General features: G+C 40.3%; 1 protein-coding gene and 1 pseudogene across 1 annotated transcript in view; both read left to right on the top strand.

The window, feature by feature from the left end:
* Rnf115 (ring finger protein 115) overlaps positions 1-13,610 on the top strand; it is a 53,077-nt gene that overhangs the window by 4,106 nt on the left and 35,361 nt on the right. The window lies entirely within an intron of this gene.
* Positions 12,959-13,058, top strand: LOC121142489 (annotated as a pseudogene).

Here is a 13,610-nt window from a genome sequence, read left to right as displayed (position 1 = left end):
TTGTAGGCTGACACTCCCTTGCTCCATGTCTAAAATCCATATATGAGTACATGCCATGTTTCTTCTAGTGCCATCCATTTGCCTGCAAATTTCAAGATTCCATTATTTTTTTCCGCTGAGTAGTACTCCATTGTGTAAATGTACCACATTTTTCTCTATCCACTCTTCAGTTGAGGGGAATCTAGGTTGCTTCCAGGTTCTGGCTATTACAAATAATGCTGCTTTGAATATAGTTGAACAGATGTCCTTATTGTATGAATTTGCATCTTTTGGGTATATGTCTAAGAGTGTAATTGCTGGATTGTGTGGCAGACTGATTCCCATTTTCCTTAGCAACCTCCATACTGATTTCCAGAGTACCTGTACAAGTTGGCACTCCCACCAGCGGTGGAGGAGTGTTCCCCTTTCTCCACATACTCTCCAGCATAAACTGTCACTGGTGTTTTTGATTTTAGCCATTCTGACTGGAGTGAGATGGTATCTCAGAGTTGTTTTGATTTGCATTTCCCTAATGGCTAAGGATGTTGAGCACTTTCTTAAGTGTCTGTCAGCCATTTTAGACTCCTCTATTAAGAATTCTCTATTTAGTTCTATACCCCACTTTTTTTGTTTTTGTTTTTTGTTTTTCGAGACAGGGTTTCTCTTATTGTTTTGGAGGCTGTCCTGGAACTCGATCTGTAGACCAGGCTGGCCTCAAAACTCACAGAGATCCACCTACCTCTGCCTCCTGAGTGCTGGGATTAAAGGTGTGCGCCAACACCAGGCTCTATACCCTATTTTTTAATTGGGTTATTTGGTGTTTTTGGAGACTAGCTTCTTTGTAAGTTTTGGAGATCAGCCCTCTGTCAGATGTGGGGTTGGTAAATATCCTGAACAGTCTTAAGGTATTTATTTATTTCTCTTTATATAGAGAGCTCTGGCTAGTTTTGAACTCAGTCCTGTCTAAGCCTCCTGTTACTGGAATTACAGGCAACACCCTTTTATTCCCACCCCAGCAACATGATTCTTTTTTGTTTGTTTATTTTTATTTTTGGAGACTGGGTTTTTCTGTGTAGCCCTGGCTGTTCTAGAACTCAGTCTGTAGATCAGGCTGGCCTTGAACTCAGAAATCTGCCTCCCTCTGCTTCCTGAGTGCTGGGATTTAAGGCTGTATGCCACCATCACCCAGCTAGCAACATGTTTCTTAATGGAACTATCTTGTAGTCTATATGAAGTCAGTGATTCACAGAAATGCTATAATGTATGGCAGCAAAGTAAATGAGGACAGATAATATGTGCTTTCAGTTTTAGAGAGGAAGATATGGTTGCATTGGTGTCATTGGACAACTGTGCCAGATGAGTAGAGTTGACTTGAGTTTTGAAGAGCAGGTATAATTCAGCTTTGAGAGTCTGCAAGACCTGGAGATAGCAAATGAAAGTATAGGTTGAAGAAGAAAGGAGACTACTGAGTAAATCTTTGTTGTCTTTAGCTGACAAAATTGTAGTTATGGGGTACAATATGATGGAATGACTAATTGAGTTTGACATAAGTTATCTCACATTTTTCGATTTGTTTAGTTTTATTTCTTTTTTTTTTTTTTTTTTTTTTTGCAACAGGGTTTCTCTGTAGCTTTGGAGCCTGTCCTAGAACTCACTTTGTAGACCAGGCTGGCATCGAACTCATGAAGATCCGCCTGCTTCTGCCTTCATAGTGCTGGGATTAATGGTGTGTATCACCACCGCCCAGCTACACTTTTTTTTTATTATTTATATTTATTTGTTTATTGTATGTGTGCATGTTCATGAATGGGTACCATGGTGCCAGTGTGAAGATTAGGTGACAACTTTTGTCAGTCCGATCTGTCCTTCCACCACATGGATCCTGTAGGGAGGTAGGCTTGGTAGACTTGGCAGCAAGTGCCTGTACCCACTGAACAGATCCCACCTCACTTACTTTTCATTTGTGGACACTGAATCTGTTGTGTTAGCTATTTTATTTTTTTTAAAACAATATGTATAGCTAACTTTTTATTATGGAAGTTCTCAGTACATAGAAAGATTTTTTAAAATTTATTTTATGTACATTGGTGTGGAGTTACAGGCAGTTGTGAGCTGTCTTTGAACTCAGGTCCTCTGGAAGAGCAGCCAATCCTCTTAACTGCTGAGCCATCTCTCCAGGCCTTTTTAGCAATTTGAAAATTCTCTGTTAATTGTAGTCACTGTGGTGTACAGTGGTTAGTGTTGTTATGTATTTTTAGGAAAAGGTGTGGTGATATCAGAGTTAGATTTTTTTTTCTTCTTTTTTTTTTTTCTGAGCCAGGACCTCTGTATTTGGTTCTGGCTGTCCTGGAACTTGCTCTGCAGAGCAGGCTGGCCTCCAACTCCCAGAGAAATCTTGCCTCTGCCTCCCAAGTGCTGAGGTTAAGGGCATGTGCCACCATGCCAGGCTGTTTTTTTGTTTTTGTTTTTTGTTTTGGTTTTTCGAGACAGGGTTTCTCTGTATTGTCTTGGAGGCTGTTCTGGAACTCCCTTGGTAGACCAGGCTGGCCTTGAACTCACAGAGACCCGCCTGCCTCTGCCTCCCGAGTGCTGGGATTAAAGGCGTGCACCACCAACGTCCGGCCAGGCTGCTGTTTTTTGAGAGAGAGTTTCACTGCATAATCCTGGCTGACCTGAAACTTAATAGGCAGACGAGGCTGGCCTTGAACTCATAGGTCCTCTTGCCTCTGCCTCCCCCAGTGCTGGGATTAAAGGTTTTCACTACCATATCTGGCCAGATTTAGTTTTGATTTATTCGGGAACTAGTGGTGACTTTCATTTTGTTTCATGGGCTTTTTTTTGGTTTTTTTTTTTTTTTTTTTTTTTTTTGAGACAGGGTTTCTCTGTGGCTTTGGAGGCTGTCCTGGAACTAGCTCAGGCTGGTCTCGAACTCACAGAGATCCGCCTGCCTCTGCCTCCTGAGTGCTGGAATTAAAGGCATGTGCCACCACTGCCCAGCAGTTTCATGGACTTTTAAAATCTGTAATCTCAGGCAGTTATTTTGGAGATGCTTATCAGAAGAACTGGTCAATTAAGTTTACTGTTCAGTACAAAATTGTCTCTGCTATTGATAAACCACCTCAAACACTGGTAACATGATCTTCATATAATTATATCTATATAGGACTACATGGAAGGTTTTAAACAGATAAATCCTAATGTAAACTTGAGATTCTGTTATTGTGAGAACCCACATAAGTAGGCATTCATAATTCCTTGAACTGGATGAATGATGTGGGAAATCTGACAGTCGTATGAGGATAAGTAGACTCAGTTTATCATGGATAAAGTTTTTCATTGTCTTCACTAAATTCACAGCCTTAGAGGGTACTGACTCCTGCAATAGCTGGATGACCAGAACTGTCACTTATTAGTGCTGTGCTTACTGAACACCAGCTTATGTTAGCCTTGCCCCTGCTTTTGTGGGGGTGGGGCTGCGGATTGAATTCAGGGTCTCAGATGTGCTACTACAATTAAGAGGTTGTAAGGTTTCCCAGCTCTTGTTTCTTCTCCTTTCCCAATCCGGGATGTAGCACTTTTTGATATTTGCTTGTCTACCTTCCTGCCTCCTCCCTTGTTTCTTCCATCCCTCCCTCACCCTCCTTTCTTACTTCTTTACCTGAGAGAGAGAGAGAGAGAGAGAGAGAGAGAGAGAGAGAGAGAGAGAGAGATTGAGATTCTCACATAGCTCAAGCTAGCTTCAAATTCTCTGACCTTGAATTTCTGATCCTCCTGCCCAATCTCACACAGGCTGGGATTCAGGTGTTAGATAAAGCATATATGCCATTACAGCTTGTGTGGTTCTCAGGGCCTCATTCGTGCGAGGCAGACATTCCACCAACTGAGTCTACATCTTGATGTAGTTTTAAGTACCCAAAGGCAACTGAAATAGCTTATCCAGAGTCTATCCCTGAAACTGCTCTTAGTTTTTGTTTATCATTTTCCTCTGAAGGCTACATGGGCCTAAGTAACTTGAAGGTTCATGACTGAGAGTGAAGTATGCCCAATGCTATGTAATTAAATGACTTGTCAGCTGAAGCACATTCATTTGGTGGAGAAACACTTCTCACTGCTTCTCCTGGTCTCTCTTTCTTTTAGCTGGGTGTCTTTAGTTTGTATCATCCCTGAGAAGAGAACAAAAGGTTCATTTAGAAAGAGGATACCAAGAAATGAGAAAGTATTGAAGGGAATGTAAAACAAAACTCTACTCAGTGCCACTGTTACTTCTTTATGCCTCAAAGAAGAATCTCCAAGTGAATCCCTTAGGAATTGCTTGTAATAGCAGTGTTTTCATATTAATGATGAAATAATTCTAGTAAAAAGTGGTGAGTACCATACTTGGGATTGGAAGTGGGTTGTATTTTTGTTTGAGACAGGATCTTAGCTGTCCTGGAGCTTAATATGTAGATCATGCTGGCCTAAAATTCAGCCTTCTGAGTGCTGGATGGCAGGGCTCCTTTAGCATAGGCCTTTATTTATATATTTATTTATTTACTTATTTTCTTGTTTTTTTTTTTTGTTTTTTTTGTTTTTTTTGTTTTTTTTTGTTTTTTTTTTTTTTGAGATAGTGTCTCTCTCTGGTTGTCCTGGAATTCACTATGTAGAACAGGCTGGCCTCAAATTCACAGAGATCTGGTTGCTTCTGCCTCCCTAATGCTGGGGCTAAAGGGGTGTGCTGGTATGCTCAGCTTCAGAATTTTAAAATAAAAGGTTCTGATTACATTGTCTGAAGAATTCAGGTTTATATTTGACAAGGTAGAATGGCATGTATATTTTTGGTCATCAGATGACAAAAGAAATACTTGAAGGAAATTTCCAGAAGCTTTTACTTCATCTGACCATTTTATTGAGAGACAATGTGGGCCCCAAACTAATGGGGGTAATTATACTGCATTGAAAGGATGACTGGGGCTGGAGAGACGGCTCAGCAGTTGAGCTGGCTGCTCTTCCAGAGGACCCAGGTTTGGTTCCCACCACCACATGGCAGCTCACAGCTGTCTGTGGCTCCAGTTCCAGGGGATCTAATACTGTTATAGCAATGGCACACGCACACACACACACAATGTCTGGACAGAATCCCACAGATGGCTGTTTCAAGGAATGTAAGGGTGTGCTGTACACCACAGACTACTGTCCACCCCATTCTCTTTTATATAGAGGTCTTACAAGGTTGAATCTGGTAGTGATAATTATATAGTAGAGTAGCCAGCTTTGGATATTGATGAAACTAGCTTGGCTCTTAAATGTTTCATGGAAATCAGGACATTTCCCAAATCTAGATGACAGACAAGTTTAGTTACAGACTGCTGGGATATTGTTTACCTCTGACTCAGCTGAAAGGGACTAGTGGGTTCCCTTTCAGTTCCTAGTTCTCTGTTATAGCATCTTCTTTGTTATAATAAATGTCCTTTTTGGTAAGTAATGTTACCTCATTTGGTCGTTTGCTAGCTACTTATGAAGGGCAAGTATTAATAATTGTGTTGTATTTACAATGGCTCCAATATAGGAAAACATTCTGATCATCTTGTAATAAAGGTGGCTAAATGGCAAATTTCTTAAGAACTGGAGGATAAATTAGTGATTTGAGATAAGTTTCAAAGATGCTAACCATTAAATTACCTTACTTTGTTATCTGTGACTTAATATCTGTAATGTCTACATGATTAAGGAGTGTTTCTCGAAAGTTACACAAAGTATTTCCTCATACCAAGGTCCCTAATTAATTAACTAATTATTTTTTTTTGAGTCAGGGTTTCTCAGTAGCTATGGAGCCAGTCCTGGGACTCGCTCTGTAGACCAGGCTGGCCTTGTACTCACAGAGATCCACCTGCCTTTGTCTACATAGTGCTGGGATTAAAGGTGTGTGCCACCACCTTCTATCAAGGTCCCTAATCTTTTTTCTTTTCTTTCTTTCTTTTTTTTCTTTCCCTGAGACAGGGTTTCTCTGTATGGTTTTGGAGGCTGTCCTGGAACTCGCTCTGTAGACCAGACTGGCCTCGAACTCACAGAGATACCCAACGATACCCAACTAAAGTTATTAAGGATTGAATGCAAGGCCTTTCACATGCTAGGCAGGAGCTCTGCTATTGATCTATAGCTCCAGCCCTTATTATAGCTTCTTAGAGATCTCAAAGAGCATGGTGTGACAGTGGTGGTAGCACATCTCTAATCCAAGCAGGAGATAAGAGAATCAGGAGTTCTGAGCCACCCCCAATATACAGTTTGGAAGCAGCCTAGCTACATGAAACCTGCGATCAAAAAAACAAGACAAAATATGGACCAGCAAGATAAAGGCACTTCACCAAGTCTGACAACCTGATGGTATAGGGATTTAGCAGAATCACTGTATGGGGTAGATATTAGCTGGTTTTTAGAAGTTCTTTGACCTTGAAGAATCCTTGTGGAAAACAATGGTTGTTTTGCTGAAGAGGCTTTGCAGCCATCCCATGACTTTGGCCACAAGATGTCTCAGACACACCTGAGGCTCTTCTGAGGCTCTTGTACTATTGTGGATTGCACATGATACATAATAAAAGACTAGAGTTGTGGAGGCAAGTGATGCTTTTCTTCATTAAAACATTAAATTAAGATTAGGGACCTTGGCTAGGTGTTGGTGACGCATGCCTTTAATCCCCACACTTGGGAGGCAGAGCAGGAGGATCAAGAATTCAAAGTCATTTTCTGCTATATAATGAGTTCAAGGCCAGCCTGGGACACATGTGAGATTCTGTCCAAAAAAACCCAAAAAACAAAAAAGGTCCTAGTAATATTAAATGCAGTGCTATGTTTGAACATAAAGTGTCAGTCAACAAGTGTGCTTTATGTAAGATTAAGAAATAACATTGTTTCATTTTATTCTAAAAATTTTATTTGTCAAGTGCGTATGTGCGTGCGTGTGTGACATAAGTATATGGGCGTGTACATCATGGTGCCTGTGCAGAGGTTTGAGGACAGCTTTTGGGAGCTAGTTCTCTCATTCTACGATGGACTCCAGGGATTTAATTCTAATCATCAGGCTTGTGTGGCTTCAAACTCACTGAGTAACACAGGATAATCTTGACCTTCAGATCCTAGTGCTGGGTGTTGGATTACAGATGTGAGATATATTCTACTTATTTTAGATAGTGTTTCACTCTGTAGTCCAGAGTGAAACTTGTTATCTCAATATGTAGCTTAGGCTGCCTTGAACTCTTAGCAGTCTTCTTGTCTCTGTTAGGATTACTGGTATGAACTGACTTGCCTAACAAATTTGTATTTTTTTATTTTTTGGTTTTTCGAGACAGGGTTTCTCTGTATTGTTTTGGAGCCTGTCCTGGATACAAATTTGTATTTTTAAGGATGGGAGATTAGTTATAGCCTCAAAATTCAGGTTAGCACATATGTATATACTGGGGAATTTTGCAGGACTTTCTTAGTATGAGGAAGGGAAAAACAAAAAAACCCTTAAGCTTATTGCAGATAAAGTTCCTTTGGGAGCATAAATGCCTACAGGATGCGAACACTTTGCGTTTCTTTATGTTTAGTTGACTTTTTAATGACCTTTTACTTTTGTTCAGGTTCAGGCAGACAGCTTGTAAGGAGAACTGGGTTGCTTCTTTTTCTGTATTGTCAAGTTAGAAGGGATTTAATAATAATAGTGCATTTCATCTTTCCACAGCTCAGTTCTAAGAAATGAAGGAGAGATGTATCACAGTGGAGTTTGATTGGGGCCATTTTGCTCTTCAGGGAACATTTAGCAATCTCTGTAGACAGTTTTTGATTTTACAGCTGGGGGCTGGGGGAGGACTGCAGCTGTCATCTGGTAAGTAGCAGACAGAGCTGCTGCTAAACCTGCTGTAGGCCCACATGTCAAGAATGCTGAGGCTGTGAGAAACCCTGAGAATGAACAAAAGGATGAATCGATGGGCATTGTCTTTGTGTACTGGTGGTGCTTAAGGTTTTGTTTCAGGGCAGTGTTTATTTCTAGCTTTGGGATCTTGAGGTGAATTTTCAGTAAGATAATTGAGACAGTATAATGTTAGCCAAAGCCCTCATGGGAAAGGATTGTTTAGAACGGGGACTAGAGTTGGGTAGCTGCTGGCTGCCATTTCATCAGAGCAGATCTGTTAGGCTCACTTTCTCTCTGTGGTTAGTGAGACCAGAGGCATTAGATTACTCACCTAAGGTTACACACTGTAACCTAAAAAGTATCCTTTTTTTTTGGTGGTTGGATATTTAGTAACAATGTTTGTATTTTAGTAAAACAGTTGGGATTTCAGTCTGAAAACAAAAGGAAAAATATAACAATCCTTTTTCCTGTAACTCACCTTGGTATTGTTTTCTTTTGTCTCTGAGATGTTTCATAGTCACAGACTATCACATTCTTGAGCTGTTCCTTTTCTTTTTTTTTAAGTTTTAGTCTCTTTTTAAAAAAATATTTACTTATTTTTATTTCATTTGCATTGGTGTTTTGCCTGCATGTATGTCTGTATGAGTATGTCAGATCTCCCAGAACTGGAGTTACAGTCAGTTGTGAGCTGCCATGTGGATGCTGGGAATTGAACTCAGGACTTCTAGAAGAGCAGTCAGTGCTCTTAACCACTGAGCCATCTCTCCAGCCCCAGCACTGTTCGTTTCTTTAAATTCCTCCTTGAACGGTCGAATTGAAGTTCTCAGTCTTCCTTTTACCGCTTATCCTTCCTGAAGTCACTTGCTGAGGGGGTCTTTCCTCTGCCTGGATAATAATAGTGAGAGGCAAGTAGTTCCAGCAGCTTTTGTGTTCCCAAAGTGTCTGATAGATAGCAGCAAGTTGTAGTAGTCGTTAGACAGAAGCATTGGCAAGTGGCACCTGCAGTATTACAGCCCATGCAGGCTTGGGTATTGGAATCCTTGGCTCTTAGCGTAAGTCAGTTGAAGAACTCAGGTTGGCATCTGAGACCCTTGGCCTGGAACACTTTGACAGTTCTCTAGCACTTTCCTGCTGGCTTCTCCAGTTCCTTAATGGCCATTACCTGCTTCCTGTCTCCTGTGGTCTTCCACTTACTTTCCTTTTACCTTGACTGCTCTTAAGTTGTTTAGTTGTCAGTGGCTGTTGCCAAAAGGACTTCAGGTTCTAACTTCTGTTGAGACAGCACTAGGTAGGCAGGATACCTGCAGGGAGTCCTGTATACGACTGGGGGCTGTCTAGGAACTGTGTGCAGCCAAGATTGCTTAGGTGCAAGTATACCCTCCTACCAGTGCAGGATCTTGATAGGTGAATGGCATTCCAGACAGAATCCATGAGCAGCACAGTATGGATACAGGTCTGTGGATGCAGCCAGTGCAGTTCTGAGGTCTCCACAGGCAGGTACTTCTTTGTCTCTGCCATTTCTTCAGCTATCAAATGGTTGTGGGTACTTTGCACTGGGAAGCCAGACTCAGTGTGCTCAGAAACCAGATGCTGGTCCTATTACAAGCAGGCTGTATAGGAAACCCAGCATTGGTGATCAGAATGCTTGGAGCTCAGAGGTTAGGGTCAAGGTCAACCTGGGAGTACAAACAGCACCCCGGTACAAGCTGTACTTCAGGCTTGGTGGCATTATTGTGTTGGTTCAGCTGCCAAACACTAGGCAGCTCTTAGTATACCCAAGGACTGGTTTTGTCCGTGCTGCTTGTGTCTGCTGCTTTCTCATTTCCAGCTGAGCTTGCACCGTGCAATAGAGCTGGTTTTTAGATCGAACATTGGAACACCAGAGGGAGGTAGCATAGGAATGTTGCTTATTGGACTACTGAGTGAGCTTGTACATAGTTTAAGAAATAATTTTTAACAGTCACAGCTGTTTGTTTGGCAGATCTCACCTTTCCTTCAGCACTAATCACAGTCATTAATGCGCATATTTTGATCCAGTCATCAGTGGAAGTACTGTTTGACTGACAGTGGGTTTGCTCAAGGCAATTTGAGTGTTAAGAGAGGGTGTAAGAATGACTAATTAGTGAGTGAAATTGTTCTATCCCTAGTTCTTGCTTATTTGCAGGAAATAAACATAGAGAAAGAGTGCTTATAATATAAACACAACTTACTATCACTAGGAACAATCATAACAGATTTTGAAAGCATTTAACAGTGCTGTGTACCTGCCCAGTGCCCAGAGACAAGTAGGAATGGAGCTGTGTAGTTCTGATTGAAAGGCAGTACATGAACACTGTATAGAAAGAGAGCTTTAAAACAGGAGAGAGACAGAGAGACAGAAAGAACCCCTATCAAAGGTTAGATTATTTTTAGAGTTTCAAATATATAAGGTTAGAGGCTGAAAGATTTACTTAATTTTTTTTTCATTTTTAAAATTACATTTACGTGTGTGTGTGTCTGTCTGTCTGTCTGTGTTGTACCCTTTGTTCTTATTTCAGATTTTTTTATGTATAAGTAATGTATGTATGTGCACCATGTGTGTGTTTAGTGTTCTCAGAGATCAGAAGAGGCATCAGAACCTCTGGAACTGGAGTTGTGAATAATTGCAAGCTCATATGTTAGAATAAGCCTGGAATACAGCAGGCTCCAATAAAGTCACTGCTCTGTTTGTTTATTTATTTATTAATATTTGGGAATTTCACATCATATATCCCAATCCCACTCATCTCCCAGTCCCTCCATATCTACCCCCACTCTTGTAGTGTTTCTGCTTTAAAGGAAAGCTAAAAAGTAATAAAATTAAGATAGAAATAAATAATAAGAAAAGAAAAAACACTTCATTCCTCTATCTCTCTGAGTCCATAGAGTTGTTCCCTGACCTCCACATGGATACCATGGCATATGTGCTCACATACACGTTAATAATAAATTTAAAAAGTTAAATCCTGCCTATGTCATGTTATGTAAGACTAACTTTTTCTAGGTATGTATGTGTATGTGTGTGCTCACATACCAGTGGAGGCCAGCTCCAGAAATCCTCCTGTCTGTCTCTCTAGCACTGGGATTACAGACATACAATGGCGTCCTGCTTGCTTGCTTATTTGTTTGTTTGTTTGTGTATTTATTTATTTTGCGTGAGTGCTAAGGATCTGAACTCAGTTCTTCCACTTTACTGACTGATCCATCTTTTCATTCTCAGGCTGCCACTGTAACCTCTCATGCTGTAGTCAGAGATGTGTGCCACCTGCCTGATATTTTTTGTCTGCTTTTCTTCTCTGATTAGTTCTTACCATTTAGCTTTTTATTTTATTTTATTTTATTTTATTTTATTTTATTTTTTGTAAAGAAAGTTTGCATTGCCAGTGGTGATGGCGCACCTTTAATCCCAGCACTCGGAGGCAGAGGCAGGTGGGTCTCTGCGAGTTCAAGGCCAGCCTGGTCTATAAAGCAAGTTCCTGGACAGGCTCCAAAGGTACACAGAGAAACCCTGTCTCAAACAACAACAACAACAACAACAACAAAAATAACAACAGAAAAGGAAGAAAGAAAGAAAGAAAGGAAGAAGTTTGGTTTATTGTCTGTCTGTCTGAGCTTGTATCCAGTAACACTCTGTCCTGTTGCCTGCTTTTCTGTCTTTCTACACAGAGTTAAAGGTTGGTTGATCATACTGTCTTGTTTTAGAGTCCCTGATGTCAGTGTTCAGTCATGTCCTGGAATGAAGAAATAAAATGAAGGTTGTGAATGTTATTATTTCTAGCGTGTCAGACCAAAAATCAAGGCATGGAACAGAATGACAGCTCTGACGGCACTTAATCTCTCTTGTTTCCACTGAGGGCCCCACAGACAGCAGGCAAGCACTCTGTTGCTATGCCACATCCGCCTGCCTCTGCCTCCTGAGTTCTGGGATTAAAGGTGTGCACCACCAATGCCTGGCGGTATATGATCTTCTTAATGAGTTCTTTAGTTCAGTTTGCAAGAAATATTAGAGAGAAATTTTGTATCTATGTGTAGCAGTCTTTCTTGGACTGCCAGCCTCGAAATCATGACAAGGAGAGGTATTACTAGTTATGAATGCTTTAGCCTTAGTTTAGTCTTGTCCCACTAGCTCTTATAACTTGTTTTATAACTTATTTTAACTTGTTTCTCTCCATCTATGTATTGCCTCAGGGATTTTTGTCTTTTTTCATTCTGTTCTTTCCTGCTTCCTCTGTGTCTGACTGGCGACTGCCTGGGTGGCCTCAGGCATTTACCTCTTTTTCTCCCTTTTCTCTCTTCTCTGTGTCCTCCAGCCCTGCCTATCCCTCCTCTGTCTATCTATTGGCTGTTCAGTTTTTTTTATTAGACCAAACCAGGTGCCTTAGACAGGCAAGGTGAAACAGCAACATGCGTACATAGTTAAACAAATGTAACACATCTTTATATAGTTACTTTGCAATGCAAACAAATGCAACACATCTTTACATAGTTAAACAAATATTCTAGTCTACAACATCTATTTCCATTTCCCTCAGGAAAATTGGCCTGTAGTTTACTTTTTCTGTTGTGTTCCCCCCCCCCCCCCCTTTATGTTTTTTGAGACAGGGTTTTCCTGTGTGTAGCTCTGGCTATCCTGAAACTCATTCTGTAGACCTGGCTGGTTTCAAACTCACAGAGATCTGCTTTCCTCTGCCTACTACATTCTGGGGGCTAAGGTGTGCACACCAGCACCTCCTGGCTTCTGCTGTGGTTTTATCTGGTTTTAGTATCAAGGTAATATTAGCTTCATAGAATGAGTTTGATAGTGATTCTTACCATTCTGTTTTATAGAACAGCTTTGGAAGCATTGGCTTTAGCTCTTCGTTAAAAGTTTGGTAGAGGTACTAGAGAGATGACTCAGTGGTTCAGAGCACATGCTGGAATTGAAGAGGACTGAACTTGGATTCTTAGCACCCATGTCAGGCAGGTCACCTGTAATTTCAGTTCCAAGAGATCTGACACTCTCTTCTGGTACTCTGGGTACTGCAGTCATGTGTATTTAAAAAAATGCACATAATAAATAAGATACATCTAAAAAATAAAAGTTTGGTATGATTTGTGTTTACTTTAACAGCACATATATAAAGTTTAATGATACAGAGATCAGCATGGCCCCTGTGCAAGAATGACACTCCTTTTATATGCTCTGCTTGTTGCTGTGCCTCCCAGTCATGACGGGCTCTTTCCCTCTCAAGCCATAAGCCAAGACAAACTCTTACCTTCATAAAATAAATAAAGAAAAGTGGAAGAATTTGGCTGTTAATTTTTCAGGTTCTGAGCTTTTTTGTGTTAGGAGACTCTGTTACTTCATCAGTTTTGTTTATTAGTGCAAATCTATGTGGTATCTTATTGATTTTATTTTGGGAGGTTATATATGCCTTATATAAACTAGATTTTCCAGTTTTTTTCTAAATTTATGTTTTTAAAGTATTTATTTGTTATCCTTTGGATTTCATTGGACCAAATTTGTTGTAATTCTCATTTTAATTTTATTAGTTGAGGTATGCTCTTTCAGTTAGTTTGACTAGGGGTTTGTCCATTTTTTTTCTTCAAACAACTAACTTTATGTATTGTTCCTTTATACTATGTTTTATTAATTTCTGCCCTAGTTTTGCAGTTACTAATTTTGAGTTTGGCTTTTTTTTTAAAGACCTTGACGTATATTGGTTTTTTTTTTGAGATCTTTCTGATTTTTAAACAAAATATAAAC

Source organism: Mesocricetus auratus, unplaced genomic scaffold, assembly GCF_017639785.1.
Source record: "Mesocricetus auratus isolate SY011 unplaced genomic scaffold, BCM_Maur_2.0 Super-Scaffold_100009, whole genome shotgun sequence".
In the NCBI taxonomy this organism is placed as follows: domain Eukaryota; kingdom Metazoa; phylum Chordata; class Mammalia; order Rodentia; family Cricetidae; genus Mesocricetus; species Mesocricetus auratus.
This window is presented reverse-complemented; position numbering and strand designations above follow the sequence as displayed.